Here is a 16,357-nt window from a genome sequence, read left to right as displayed (position 1 = left end):
ACAGCTGGGCGGGGCGAACCAGGTGCACACGGCCTACGATAACGGCAGGTGGAGGACTCTTAAGCCTCAGGACCAGGATGGGGATGATACCCCACATCTTACACCAAATATTACGTGGCGACCAGCCGAATATTGAGCGGCGATGAATGATGGCAGTGAGATGATTTTAATAGCCGCTCGCCTATAACGCGACCTTTCCGTTCCCTCACCACTGCCAGCTTCGTCGTCTTCGTAACGATATTGCCGCTTTGCACAGTTTTTCCGCAATGCCTGGAGGTACACCTTAACAAGGTTGTACTGTACCTCTGAGTACTAAGATTGCTGAATTTCATGCGTCTCAGTGTGAAATCTGAGCCCATTCATACACCTCCTGCAAAAAGGCCCATGAGCCAACTATACAATTGAAGTTCTGATCTATTGCTATGCGATGCGTTGAGAACAGGTGCTGCCCTTGATTGTCTCACAGATAACTTTGACCACAATAGCAAAACAGGCATCAAAGGTTGCCTCCAAACTATAGCTCTCCACCATTCGTGGCATGCTTTCCGCTGCTCTACTGTCTTTTTGCACAGTGGCCCACTCATAACTCACCTCAGTTCTGACTGCGGGGCCAATCCAGAAAACAAGTCTTACGCAGTGCTGTTCGGACGGATTTTATCGCCATGCCACTGCTCTAATTACACCACACCACTTTCGCCCAGCCCCATGGCGACATTCCTAACAGAGGTGGCGGAAGGAGGAAGTTGGAGCACCACGAAAGCCAAAGGTACAAGGACGTGGTGCAGTGGCCTCGCTCAAAGCTCTTGCCCTGAGCTCAAACAGCACAGGTACTTCTGGTGGAGCTTACAACTTTGTCATGCCCGAGCTGACAGCTCACCAGCCACACACATCGAAACAAATTTTTAATTACACATGCCAACAATGCCACATGTATTAAGACATGGAAGTTGGTGTTAAGCCATCTATGATCTAACCAACCCAAAATTCTTACTACTGTCAAGCAGATGACCTCGATTCTCTTCGGCTATATATCCAGCTCATTATTGTTCACAGCTAAGGTAAACTGTCATTTTGTCCTCTCAGATTTTCTCATCAAGAGACACAAGGACAATTGGTTAACTGTACGGTTCTTGGAACGAAGCGCCATTAGGCAATCAGTACAAGCTCTGGGCAAACACTCCCTGAAGGGGCCATCGAAAATCTTGCTCAAAAGCTGCTAATTATACTGTTTGAAAGGGCACTATTTTTTTATTTGTACCTCAAAGGTTCATAAGGGAGGATAACATGAGGGGTGGGCTCACATGTATTAAAACCTCCTGTCACAGAATTTTTCAGAAAAGGCAAACTGAAGAGCTAAACTATTCATCTACATCTTTCAGGCTTTTTTTCCCGTAATTCCTACTGCACTAGAAGCCGTGTGTTGGTGCTTGAATCTCAATGCCACACACCCATATGCATGCAGCACACATCCTTTACCATAGCACCACGTAAGATCGTGTCAATGCCTCATTTGGGGGCAAGGGGTGCAAGCACAAAGAACAGTAGGATCAAAACGCAAACACTAATCTTCGTCACTCCTGTGCTCTGACTTTTGGGCTGCATGTCTCAAGATGAACAATCCCCTCCCCATTTTCCTCAAAAAGTGAAACTACGACAAACATCTACTCCTAGCTTGTGAAAACAAAACGACGAACATAGAAAGAAGAACATAAACATGTCTCGTCCTTGTCTTTCTATGTATTCTTCAATTATGGGAACTTCTTCCTCGTTAAGCTACATGTCCTACCTGTGAACAAGGCCCCCGTAAGCCGGGGCCGAAACGTCATCTTTTTAACGATTGGTCGGCGCTTGAAGATTTTCCGCCATGAACATACCCGACCAGACGGGTTTCCGTCGAACCCTGGATTTCATGTCCTACCTACATTCGTCTGTGGCTTCTCGCCTCTCGCCCCTGCTTGCCTCTAGGGGCACAAACGTTGACAGTTTCACAGCAGGAGGCCCACTTTCAAAATTATAATTTGCTAGGTCTATGACAGCCTAGTTGCTTTGTTCACTATAATGGCAGGCTTTGTTCATTTGGGGTCTGCAGGTGAAAGCTGTTGTCTTAATAGTGAATGTTTCCACGTTTCCTTTTTGTTTCGTCTTTGTATGTAATGGCTAGGAAAAAACTGTCGCCCACCCAGTGCAAAGGAAATAGAAACATAAACATAAGGTCTCTTCCATATGGCTGCACTTTCTGCACTTGTTCAAGAAGTGCAGCACGAGTTCTAGGCTGGCTTGCACTCGCCAAAATGGAAGCGCAGCTGCGGTGCAGCAATATGGCGATGCCCATGTGTAGGTCAAAGAAGCGGAGAAGGTATGACACTAGTTATTTAATGAGATGATGACATTTCTTTGTTGAACGGTTTATGGCTTATGGGGGTTTAACGTCACAAAGTTACTCAGGCTATGAGGAATGCCATAGTGAAGGACTCTGATAATTTCGACCACCTGGGGTTCTTTACCATGCACTTGCATAACAGTACACGGGCCTCTAGAATTTCGTCTCCATTGAAATTCGACCTCCGCGGCCGGGATCGAACCCGCGTCTTTCGGGTCACGGGTTTCATCTTGGCCGCGGCGGTCGAATTTCGATGGAGGTGAAATTCTAGGGGCCCGTGTACTGTGCGATGCCAGTGCACGTTAAGGGAGCATAGAGACCTAGTTTTGGTGGCATATTTTCTTTTTATAATGATGCGGAAGACACTACTATGCATGAATCACCATGTGGTATTCGCCTACAACCGCTAAATAATTTATAATCGAATATTTCTGTCATGCTGTTTCGGTTTCAACAGCCGAATGAGAGCTGTGACGTCAAAAAGAGGTTTTAGGTCATGTGAGGCATAGAAAAACTGCGATATAATTGCTGCTTTATCGTTTTGGGTTGTGTTGTGTTGGGTTTTATGGCACATAGGTAGCTAAGGCGCCAGGCTCAAGATAAAAATTAGTTTCGTGCAGAATGTTTACAATTTTGAAATATAATCAATGGTGTAGATGGCCTAAAATATTGTACAGTCTAGTAATAACATATGAGAAGAAATTTGGAAAAGGCTAACTCTAAAAGCCTTAAAGTAGGTCAGGTAGCCTCAGCGGCTATCTTTGGCTGGGCAAGGATCCTGAGGCTCCCAACTAAGAAAAAAAAGACCTCAGCCTTCTTCTCGGCGATGAGAAAATGGCTGAAGGTGTATCATGCAATATTGCGAGGCAGTGGTTCAATCTTTGCAATTTTTCAAGTACGCCTGCTTCTTTTAAAAAGCTAAAAATAGGAGGTATGTTAACAATGGCATTATCATATAAGAGCAGTGTTGGATAAAAAGGAATGTATTCATTATAAAATTGAGTAAAATATTTTTCTTAGTTTTTATAGTTTCACACAAGAGAATAAAATGTGGTTAACCGTGAGTTCATCTTCGCATTTTTGGCAAACAGGTTTGTCTTGTTTTGTTAGCTGGAAGTTGTGCGTAAGGTGCGTGTGGCCTATTCGAAGACAGCATAAGATCACTTCCTTGAAACGTTCTTTGTGCACACACGACTTAAATTCACCTAAAATTGGTTTTACTAAGTGTAGTTTATCATTTACTTCATTGCTCCAAGCCGGCTGCCATTTTTTACTTAGTTTCTTTGCTACTAATTTTATGGAATCATTAAACTGTATATTTACTTTTAATTTCTTTGCCACGGGCTTTAGACGCACACACATCTGCTCTCTCATTGCCTTTTATTCCCACATGAATTGGGGACCCAGCACAGTTTTATATTTTGTCCTTGAGCTGTGGCATTTACTATGTTGTGTATAATGTAACCAAGCAGACGGGTGCTTGCATTTTTAGAATAGAGAGCTGTAAGTACACTTAAGGAGTCTGTGTAAATAATAGCACTTTTGAGGTTCTCACTTGGTCCATTTTGGAACAGCGCAACAAAGACGGGACGTGGAAACTGAGGTGTAAAGACAAACATGCGCTGACCAACAACTGGGTTTATTGAAAAAAACACACAAGATATCATTTTGGAACAGCGCAACAAAGACGGGACGTGGAACCTAGTTATATCTTGTGTGTTTTTTTCAATAAACCCAGTTGTTGGTCAGCGCATGTTTGTCTTTACACCTCAGTTTCCACGTCCCGTCTTTGTTGCGCTGTTCCAAAATGGATACGTACCAACTTGCCCAAATTTCTGCTTTTCTCACTTGGTATTTTTTCTATGGGCACACATACCGCGTAGCACTCCGCGGTGAAGATGGAGGAACACTGTGGTAGTCTTACTATTTCCTCCGAATTCCCTCGCACCACTGCGCTTCCTACGCAACTATCTGTTTTTGATCCATCAGTATAAAATTCTGTAAAAGTACTGTATTTTTCTTGCAGGGAATTCTTGTATTATAAGTTGCTGTGGAGTGTGTTTTTTACGAAAATGTGTAAGAGTGAGGTCACGGATTGCAGAAAAATTGTACCTTGGAGGCAGTAGACCTCGTCTTCGAGCAATGCCAGGTAATGCATCCAGTACGCCGAGGTTCTGGCACGTCTCTTCAAAACGCAGGAGAAGTGGCCTTATAGCTAATGGTTCGTTGTTAAATAGTGTTCTAGATGGACACTTTGTGACTATTTGGTGACAGATATGTTTATGTAGTGAACGGATTTTTAAAACGTACGAGCATGTGAGCATGGTTCTTCTGTCTGTAAGTGATGGTTCGTTGGTTTCCACATAAAGACTGTTTTTGGGTGACGTCCTGTATGCACCGGTGGAAAGACGCAAATTTAAATTATGTACTGGATCCAGGCGATTAATGTACGATTGCCTCGCTGATATATAAACTATGCATCCGTAATCTAATGTAGAGCGTACTACAGAGCGATGAAACTGTAAAAGACAAGTCCAATCGGAACCATGGTGTTTTCGTGAAAGTACCTTTAGTATATTCAGAGATTTAGAAGCTTTCTTTTTGATGGTGTTTATGTGTGGTAGGAATGTGAGCTTTCTGTCATAAGTTATTCCTAGAAATTTGTGCTCATCTTTAATTGGTAGCACGACTTCATTTAGATACAGGGAGGAATCAGTGTGCAGTCCTCTTCTAAGCGAGAACAGAACAGCTACTGACTTTTGCGCAGAAAACTTGAAACCATTTTTGTCTGCCCAGGTTGTTAGTTTATTTACTGTCAGCTGTATTTTCTTCTCACATGCTGTAACGCTAGATGATGTGCAAGCAATCTGGAGATCGTCGACATAGACTGAATACATGATAGACTTTGGAATTATTTTTGCTAATAATAATAATTGGTTTTGGGGGGAAAGGAAATGGCGCAGTATCTGTCTCATATATCTTTGGACACCTAAACCGCGCCGTAAAGGAAGGGATAAAGGACGGAGTGAAAGAAGAAAGGAAGAATAGGTGCCGTAGTGGAGGGCTCCGGAATAATTTCGACCACCTGGGGATCTTTAACGTGCACTGACATATGGAATTCATTTTTACTATAAAAAGCGTGGTGCTTAAAATGCTCCCCTGAGGCACGCCGTTCTCTTGAATGAAACTCTTAGGAAGAGTGGCACCCAGGCGTACTTGAAATGAACGGTTGGTCAAAAAATCACTCAAGAATTTCAGCATTCTACCGCGGATGCCGAGGTCTTCAAGGTCCCGCAGTATGCCAAACCTTCATGTGGTGTCATAGGCTTTTTCTAAATCGAAAAACACCGCAAGGCAGTGTTGCTTTTGTATAAATGCTTCTCGAACTCTGTTCTCTAGGCCGGTTGTAGAGCACGCCTTTTTAAACCCACACTGATGGATGTCAAGAAGATCACAGGATTGTAATAGAAACATTAATCTAATGTTAAGGACGCTTTCAAAGGATTTGGCAAGTACGCTTGTTAGGGCTATATGCCTGTAATTGACAGGGGAGGTAGGTACCTTTCCCGGCTTCAACAACGGTACAATAACGGCTTTTTCCAAGCCTCCGGCATCTCTCCTGATAACCATATTTTGTTAAAAAGTTTCAGAAGCGAGTCTACAGCGGGTTCAGACAGGTGGGTGAGCATTTCCGAATGTACTTCATGTGGTCCTGGTGCAGTCGGTTTACAGGAAGAAAGTACGCTGTTAATTTCATGTAGTGTAATTGGGCTATTATATGCTTCGTGAGCACTGCCCTTTATCGGAAGTCTTTCTTTTTCGGCTGTGTTTTTATATTTTAAAAATGATTCTGTATAGTGAGAGGAACTTTATAAAGTAGAAAAAAGTTCACCCAATGTGGTAGCTTGTTCTTTGATATTTGTATGTGCACCAGGGGCTGTCAGAAGAGGAACTGTGAACGGAGAGCAGCGGCCATCCAGTTTGTGTACTGCCTCCCACATTTTTTTCGACGAGACTTGGCTCTTTATCGAGGAAATGAAACGCTGCCAAGATGATTTTTCCGGCATTTCGACGTATGTACCCAGCTTTTGCTCTTGCTTTTCAAAGTTTATAAGGTTCTCCTGTGTGGGGTATCGGCGAAATATAAAGCTTTATTTTGTTCTTGTTTTTTTATTCTTTGCAATCTCGTGTCAACCACACTTTATGATTGCGTTGTACTATTCCTGAAGATTGGGGGATAGCCAAGTGTGTGGCAGCCAGAATACAATTTGTGAGCTTTTCGTCTATTACATTTACATTAAGATTTTCTAACGTGTCCTGCTGTTCTAAAAAGCTGCCAGTCTGCTAAAATGAGCTTCCAACGCCTTGGTTTTGTCGGGGCGACTGATGCTGGGGATGACAGGCAGATTTAAACACGGAGATGGTCGCTTCCATATGACCGCCTTGGAACCTTAAAGAAGGTGTTGACTGGGGATAGTGCAGCGCCGCTGCCTTTGGACGCTGCGAGCTCCCGGTCAAGAAACGCTGGGCTGCTGACGAGGACTATTGTGCACAAAAGGTGCGAAGCTTCAGAGCATTGGGTGGGGGGGGGGGGGGGGGGGGGCGTGGAACCGGCTCTGCTATGGCGGTGTCGTTCACGCACTTCTTGCAGCTCACTCAGGTCAGTTCCACAAATTTCTGTAGCGCCTATCTAGTTTTCACTCTGCCACTTCCACCTCCTGTGCTTATTGCCACTGTTCGCTCTGATGCAGTTCGCGGCACTCTTTTGAGTCGATAACGGCGTCGTTTTGCGCTTTTCTACCAACTGGCTTTTTACTTGTTATTGTTCATTTGTGGAGACGTAGAGTTGAACCCGGGTCCTAATGATACTATTCTGCAGCAGCTCTTGTCCGGATAAAACGAAATTAAAGATAAATTAGTTTCCATAGAAGCACACCAGGCAGAACATCAGACAGCCATGGCGCATGATGACCTTCGCCGCGTATGTGCCATAAAACCCAACACAACACAACCACAATACACGGATAACTACACTAGAGTCTAGAAAGACCAAACTTAAAAATGCTGTTGTGGACTGCAGGCCGCAGTGCGAAATTCATCAGTCCGAGCTTCATGCGTTAATCACTATAGTCGACGATCTCCAAAACAGGAGCAGACGAATCAATCTTATTTTTTTGTCATTGATGATAACGAAGAACATGAAAAATTTGATGTGCCTGAAAAGAGCGTCTTGGAAATCTGCTGAAAAGATTTATGCATTGATCAAGTCTAGATAGAAATGGCTCACCGCCTAGGGAAGTTCAGCGAAGGAAAAAATGGACAGTGATTGTTTGCTTTGCGACAAAGATAAGCAGGCTGTACTTAGAAATGCTAAGTTAAAGGGCAAGAGGGTTAGTTTTTTTAGTATTACTCTGAAAACGTGAGAAGAATAAGAAAGTATTTGTGGGAGTACGCCAAAGAGCAAAAAAAGCCCATTGATAAAGTGCATCTAAAGTATCACCCACTGCATTTGAACAAAGTAAGATATGTTTACAACGAAGCGCTCGGGCAGGTCGTCAGGGGCAACTGAGAGTAACCATCAAACCAATGTAGACTTTCATCCTTGATTGTGGACTGCAGGAGTATTAAAAACGAAATTGATGAATTTTTAAATTTGGTTGACATGGTGACGCCTTTTGTGATTTTAGGCTCAGAGTCACGGTTGGATGCTGGTATAGCTGACAGTAAAGTATTTCCTGTTGGGTACACATGCTATAAAAAGATTGCGATGGTCGTGGGGGTAGCGTTTCCATTCTAGTCGATAAATAAGTTTATTCCCGCAACATTGAATTCGATGTTGGTGAAATCGAGGCAGTGTAGGTACAAATCAGATTGCAAAGCGAAAAAACGGTGTGGGCATGCTCATTCTATAGACCTCCAGGTAGTCACAGAAATGTCCTCTGCAAGTTCAAAGAATCGTGTAAACTATTAATAGTGACTGTTTGATCATCAGTGGCGATTTCAATATGCCGGAAATAAATTGGTCACAGCAGAACACGTTACCTAAGATCATCTGCGGGCCCTGAATATATATGATGCAGATTTGCAGCTCCTTTTCACTAACCCAAATGGTCCAGGAACCCACCCGGGGAAACAATATTTTAGACCTGGTGCTGACCAACGAACCCGCCAGCACGGTATTCCCTAGTACTACCAGGTATAAGCGATCATATGGAGGTTATGTGCGAAATGAATTTACAGTATGTAAGGTTCGCTAAACACAAAGAGCGGCGGATATATATGTACGCGAAAGCACGCACGGCAGAGATCTCGCTTCCACTAGATAGGTAGTTGGATGTGTTTGAAACAATACCCGAGTCTCAAAGCATGCAGTAATTGTGGAACACATTCAAAACAAAAGTTTTTTAGCTGCGTGACCTGTATGCGCCGTCTTGGCTAATGACGCAGCGGCGCAGCAAAAGTAAACCTTGGTGTACAAGAGAGGTACAGAGAGTAATCCAAAAACGAAAAAGCGCATATGCTGCTTTCATAAACAAACCTTCACTAAAGCAGAAGCAAAAATTGGAAGCCATAAGTGAAGAATTTAACACCGTTCTTAAACGTGCGAAAGATACATACTTTGACTCATTTCATTTCCGCGTCAGAGAACACCCCAATGAACTGTGGTAGCATATCAAAAGAATTGGTAAAGATGACGTTTGCATTCCACCGCTTGCCGTGAACGGTGACATTATTGATCAAAGCCTAGATAAAGCCAAATGTTTTAACTCGTTCATTAAGTCTGCGGTTTCTGTCCATAGGAACGAAAACTGAACACTTGTTCATTCCGGTATAGTTCTCGGTGCGCTAATGTATGCTATTGTTATCGATAAACACGGCATTGAGACAATATTAAAACGCCTCGATAAGTCCGAAGCCACCTGCCCTGATAGATTGCCATCTGCCTTGCTTTTCGCTTGCGCGAATTCTTTTTCCAAATTCTTGCGCATTATTTTTTTTTTTGTAAATAACTGCAAGAGAGCGCTTTGTCTCTATACTGGAAAGTAGCATATGTTGTACCATTGCACAAATCAGGACCTCGGAATATCGTTAGCAATTACCGACCGGTCTGTTTAACAAGTGCCACTTGTAAAGTTCTCGAGCATGTGTTTTACACTAGCATCATGCAACATTCGAATAAATACCCTCTGTTGATTCCTGAACAGCACGGTTTCTGTAGCGGCTCTCTTGTGTTACCCAACATACAGAATTAACCCCGGATATAGCAGGTGCTACACACTAAGGAATTGTTGTTGACTATGTGTTCTTGGGCTTTAAACAAAGTTTTTGATGTTGGTTCCCACTCGCTGTTAATTGAAAAGCTGTCCTGGTATAACGTAAATGATTCAGTTGTTAAATGGATAAAAGAGTATCTTAATTTAACAAGTCAAAAGGTGATTATAAATGGAGAGCAGTTGAATGGTGTAGGTGTGTCTTCTGGTGTACACAAAGGGCCGTTCTGGGCCCACTGTTGTTTTTAATTTATATGAATGACCTTTATGATTGTATTTCCTCTTGTGTACAAATATTCGCGGACGGTTGTGTGATGTGCAGGCAAATTACTTATCCAATGGACTGTATCAAATGACAGGAAGACTTAAATAGGTCTGCCGTATGGTGTGATACATGGGACATGCAAACTAATTTAAACAAAACAGTACACAAGTGCTTCACTAGAATAAAGACATGTCATGAATATGCTTATTATAATATTAATAGAACAACTTTAAAATCATTGACGGAGCACAAATATCTAGGCGTCTACTTTACTGCAGCTAACGCCTGCAGGGTTTTAGAGTTCACCCGCAGAAACACGAAACGGTTGCCCTCTGAAACAACAGCACTGTTATACAAGACGTCTGTCCGGTATGTACTTGAGTATGGGTGCGCAGCGTGGGATCCATGGACAGTGAGTAGTATTCGTAAATTAAAAACAGTATGGCAATATGGCAAAAAATGGCACTTCTTTTTGTCTTTAACAACTACTCAAAGAACTTCAGCTTAACAACTGCGAATGACAGTCTTTGCTGTGAAATGCTTGAAAAACGAAAAAAAATTCTTCGTCTGAAATTATACATAACTTCACCAGCGAATGAACGGGAACACCAGGAGGAGAAGGACACAGGACAACGCTGGACTGACAACTGAAGTTTAATCGAGAAACGGCCTGGGTCACCAAACGACGCATGCGTAACAGGCTCACCAAAACCCCTAAAAGACAAAAGACCTATGTGGCGAATCATCTATGAGAGGATGCATGCACCAAAAATTGGCAAACAAAAAACAAACAAAAAGCACAAAAGCACAAAAACACATAATTTGCCTGTCAACCTTGCACTCGTACACTTTTGTTTAGGAATCTAAATTTCTTGTCAGTGAGAAATAAAGACGGTGCACTGACGCATGTGTCACTGCCTTGCAACCTGATATGGTAGGCCTCCAGGATTTCCCTCTCCTCCCTGTTTTTTCCTTTTCCGATGACTGACATGTTGTTAAAAGCTGGAACGCAGTCTTTGCAACTCCTGCAGTGACGTGGGAGATTATTCTGATCAGATAAATTTCTCAGGGAATTGTTATGTTCTCGTGCCCGGTGATTAACGCATCTGACAGTTTGGCCCGTGTGCACTCTACCACATGATAGGGGTAACTTGTAAACGACACGAGTCGAACAAGCAACGAACTTGTTGGCATGCTTCACAGTGCAGCTCTTGGGCTTCCTCCCCTCACTAGCCATCGCGATACGTGAACATAAACCAGACAGCTTACAGGGTGCAGAGAAAACTGCCGTCACGCCGTGCCGTTGTGCCACTTTCTTCAGGTTATGCGAAACACCGTGAAGATAGGGCACCACTTCAACTTTCTTCCCCTCCATTCTTTCATTTCCGGAATCACGTTTGTTATGGTTTTTTATCTTCTGCAGCATCGACTCACCAACTGCTGTCAGCACGTCAGCCGGATAACCCGCGTCACCAAGGCGGCGGATTTGCTGGTAGAAGCTGTCAGTCACAGCATGTGTGCAGCTCTTCTGCAAGGCATTCCTTAGGCAAAGGCTAGCTATGGCTCTTTTAATCAGTTTAGAGTGCGATGAACCATACGACAATAGCGCTTTCTTAGTTCTAGGTGAGTAGCTCCAGCAGATATGGCCTTCGTTAAAGGTTAGCATTAAGTCTAGGAACCGAATGGCATTGTCACTGGGCATTTCGTGGGTAAAATTCAATGCATTGGCACAGTCATGAAAAACACTCAGCACATTGCTGACAACGGTTGTAAGCGAGTCACCAGGTGCAAGCTTAAGAACAATTAAAAAATCATCAACATATCTGAACACACAAAGAACGTGGCCGTCATTTAGGCTGCGTCGAAGACAGTTGTCAAACTTAGCCAAAAAAATTTGGCACAAAACCGGAGCTACACTAGCACCAATGCAAATGCCATTCTTTTGCACGTACTTTTTCTCTTGAAATTCAACAATAGTGGACGACAGGTAAAACACCAGGAGCTCAATGAAAGAGTCCACATTCAGACCACATGTGTTCTGGAACGCAATGGCACCAGACTGTTCGATGAGCTCGCGCACCGTACACAAGAGTTCAGCATGGGGTATGGAGTAGAATAAGTCTTCTATGTCGACTGAGAACGCAGAGGTGGCCCCAGGAATACCCTCCTTCAGTTCCTCAACTACACTAGCGGGGTTTCGAACGACATATGGGTCATCCACCGGCAGCGTGTTCAACTGGCGCTGCAGAAATTTTCCCACCAGCTTCTGCCAGGAACCTTCCTCAGTTACGATAGCCCTGAACGGATAATCTGGCTTGTGAGTTTTGACTGAAAAGAACACCTCAGGCCTATCTCGCTCCGCTTTGTTGACCGCCTTCTCCAACCATGAGAGGTTGAAATCCTTGAGCAGTTCTGAGGCTTTCCGTCTCAGGCGTGGAAGTCTTTCCTTTGTTGGGACGAAGTTCTTTGACATCACATCAGCCGCTTTTGTGAGCAAAAGCACCTCTAGGCAGTACGACAAACCTACCCTCTTTGTCAGATAACAGTAGGCTAAGGTCATTGTCAACAAAGTGTTTGACCACCTTGTCCATTTGTCGCTTCCCGCCCCTCCCAGACGCCGGCTCATATTTTAGAAGGCAGTCAACCGCTTCTGAGAGGCATCTCGACTTTTCTTCGGTGGGAGCCTTATCCGCAATTCTTCGAGCACACACCAACTCTTGACTAGAAACCCGAGGGGGTAAGCCAAATTTTGGGCCGTTCTGCAGAAAAGCATCCATGTCCTGCGGAACTTTGACGCCGTCAAGGTACGTCACGGAGTCATTCCGCCAGGAGGTACCCGTCATTTTCCTCTCCTTTCTTGGTAGCCGCGGTCTCAGGTAGTTCCAGTACCACTCGGTAAGTTGACCCACCAAACGGCGGTGTTCTTGTAGACGTCGTGTACCCACGGAAGTCATCTGGTTATCTGGGCACAACACGCGTAGCCAGTCACCTAAAAAACGCACTTGCCTCCAGCACTCCGCCTTCAAGATCTTGCACATCCGCTTCCAGTGGCCTGTTGAGGGGGCAAGAATCCCAACTGCTGCAGTGACTTCAGGCGGGCATAAGCCGTTCTTGATGCAGTAGGACAGGTAACGGCCTCGGCACGTCGTGAGCGCGATGAGGCTGACACACATGGAAATTTGGCAACTGGAAGACCCAACAAATAGAAAGTTGCCCACTGAAGAAGAAATAAACTGTAACAAGGTAACCATGTGGGCTAGTTGGTGTGTATCATACATAACTTCACCAGCGAAAGAACGGGAACACCAGGAGGAGAAGGACACAGGACAACGCTGGACTGACAACTGAAGTTTAATCGAGAAACGGCCTGGGTCACCAAACGACGCATGCGTAACACAATTGTTTCACAATATCTTACATTCCAAAACAGGTATAGAACCCGGCGGGTACATGCTGAAGCCCAACTGCAATTTGTCGCGTACAGATCACAGGAACAAGGTGAAAGAAATATACTTTAGAACAGACCTCTTCAATATGTCATTTTTTCCCTGAAGTATCAGGGAATAGAATCGACTTGATAGTGCTATTGCAAGTGTCGTATCAAATGACTCTTTTGTTTGTATGCATAATTGATTCTGTTGTTGCATATTTTTTATTGTTGATGTAATTAATGTATATACGCTCTTGCCTTGTATTTTATCCCCCCCCCCCCCCCGTAATGTCGTACAGGCGCTGTGGTTACACTGAGAAATAAATAAATAAATAAATACGGCCACCGCTCACAGTCGAAAGTGAACCACATCCGTTTCCGGCGTTGCGACCAACCAGGTGGGGCCGCTGCAGCAGATTATGACGCGTTTTAATGACAGAAAGTCGGACTATGGCCCCGGTTGCTTGCAGCTGTTACTACCCTGATCAGTACATTTTCAAGTGTACTTCATGCACGATAAGGCTTATCTCAACCGTACGATTGGAAGATGTCCACAGGTGCCACCTAAAGGTAGTAATATTAGGACGCTAGAACGATGAAAGACCATACTACACACTAAATAATGTGTGTAAATTTGGACAACTTACAGCAAATATCGGTTGTGACACAGAAAACATCTGTTAGCGATTTAAGAAAGAAACCTGTTTTCGAATAAAGCAGACATTTTCTCATTTTACAGCAGGCGCACCAGAAGCACCAGTCACGTGGCCCTCTGCTATAAAGTTCTGTTTGTATGTTAAGGCGGAAGCCTTTAATTGCTCATATTCGCGCGTCACGTGTAATGATGACTTGCACGAATAACGCGGCAACTAATAAAGTTAGCGGAAAACTAATGGTAGCATCAGAAAGAGAGGTCAAAATTTAACCCTCATGCCAATTTTGATAACTGTGGGATGAATGTTAAATTAAATGTAGGCAATTATAGCGAAAAAACAAAGAAAATAATTAAATGCGTCGATATAGCGCGGGCATCGATATAGCGACGGGAGATGGTCACGTCACACCCGAGGTCGCCATGGTAACTGTGCGCGCGTTGGTGGCGCCACCTGCGCGCCACCACCAGAGACGAAGCGAAGAAGAAGGTCAGAGAAGCAGGCCGCAAGCGCCAACAACGTCGTCTACTAGATCGAAAGTGTGGCAAAGTGGGAGTGCCTCTGGTATTGGAACCGGCGAATGTTAGAATCGCAGTCGGCAAGCCAAACGGTGTCGCCTTGCCGCATTTTAGATTGGAGAACTGCTCTCATTATTTTTTGTGCAATAAAACAGCGAGCATAGGCAATTTTCCCCACTGTATAATGTGCATTGTGTATTGTGCGGTCCTTTCTTCCGCTGCTGTTTTGGCCTCTTCAAAATGATGGTCGTTGTATAGACGCATGGCACGTGCGTTTTCTGCGTCGTTTTACCGATCGGACTGTTTCCAAAATAAGATAAGCAGTGGCAATTCCTCCTATTTGGTGTATCGATAACGTGCTATGCTTCTTTTTATGAGTAACTTGTAGCCAGGCGGTAAGGTTATTGTGCTGACAACGCGCGAAACTGGCCTACTGAATTCGTGGTCGTAGGACGCTGAACAGCACTTAGGGCCGATGTTGTCGTTACCTTTATCAGATATTTCTTGCAGTGGGCCTGCATGCACTAGATGACGACGCTATTAAGAAATTCCCAGCCGGCGAGAGGGCGCACTAAGGCCTATCAAAGTATGTCTCCGGCTTTGTCATTGAAGTATAGATGCGTGGAGCATTGTGACATTCCTTGTGTGCTACGAGGTACATTCCTTGAGTGACGACCAGAACGAAGGGACCCGCCGCCGTGACAGCGGCATCATCAATTACCCAGCCATGCTCTTTGAGTGACGACCAGAAAAACCGGACCCGCCGCCGCCGCCGCGGGGAAACAGGCTTTATGCTCCCCAATTTCCGGGCACATTCCAGGACAAGGGAGCTGTCAGCGGGCCAGAGCGCGCCGTACCACAGCCGACGCTATGCGCTACCGCGAAGACAACATTCTTTCCCTCCTTCCCCTTTCGACGTGGGCTATCGCCGGGGAGGCACCCACAGCTTCCCGCCGTGCCTCGCGAACAAAAGCGCATTCCCAGAAGGGCCGTGACGGACACCTGTCATGGCGGACAGGCAGTACTCGCCAAGAATGTGGAAAGACAGGCGCTAGTGAATTAGCTCCGAAGAGAGAGCCTGTGTATACTCTCACTTGAGAGAGAGTGGTGGCGTTTTTGTTGTTTATTTAGTTTGTATTGTTAACAGACTCTGGGTTCGAGGCTAAGCCCAACCCAAGGAGGTTGTCCCCATCTCGCATGTTATTTTGGATTGGAGAATTGATGCTTTGGGCGGGCCACTGGAAATGACCGCCCTTAGTCCTTTGTTATTCAAGTGCTTAAAAGCACAGGTAAACGGATGCAGTCCAGTCTGAGCTGGGGCTCCATGCTTAGCATGTAATGTGATGCTACTTAGGCACTAACCTGCCCGGTCGATGAGTAAAGTAGTGCAAAGTTTGTTCTTTTGTAAATTCAGTTCTGCTTTTTCCAGTTTAACTCTCTGTATATGTATGTTGTAAAATTATGCTCTGCTGTCATCATCTACAAGCTCGCCTCCTGTTCATCTTCCAAACCGAACGACACTAGAGGAAGGGTTTGTGAACCATCCTCGAAGAAACGGACGACTACTGAAATTCTACTGCATACACGCTCAGGACGACATCGTTCGCCAAGAGGGCCTTCAGCGCCGAAGCCCGACGGCGTGCAGCTTCTGCCAGCAACCGCTCGAGCCCAACTCCGGAGCCACTCCATCGCCCCCATGAAGTCGTCGGCACGTAAGCTCGGACGCCCCAGCCTCTGATGTATAACCTTAATCATGTGTAATTATTGAATATACCTGTTTGTTTAAACTGAGCCATACGGTGTCTCTTTGCCTCTCCGTCCCGTGTGGACCTGCGCATTA

This window comes from Amblyomma americanum, chromosome 1 (genome assembly GCF_052857255.1).
Source record: "Amblyomma americanum isolate KBUSLIRL-KWMA chromosome 1, ASM5285725v1, whole genome shotgun sequence".
NCBI classification, from domain to species: domain Eukaryota; kingdom Metazoa; phylum Arthropoda; class Arachnida; order Ixodida; family Ixodidae; genus Amblyomma; species Amblyomma americanum.
This window is presented reverse-complemented; position numbering follows the sequence as displayed.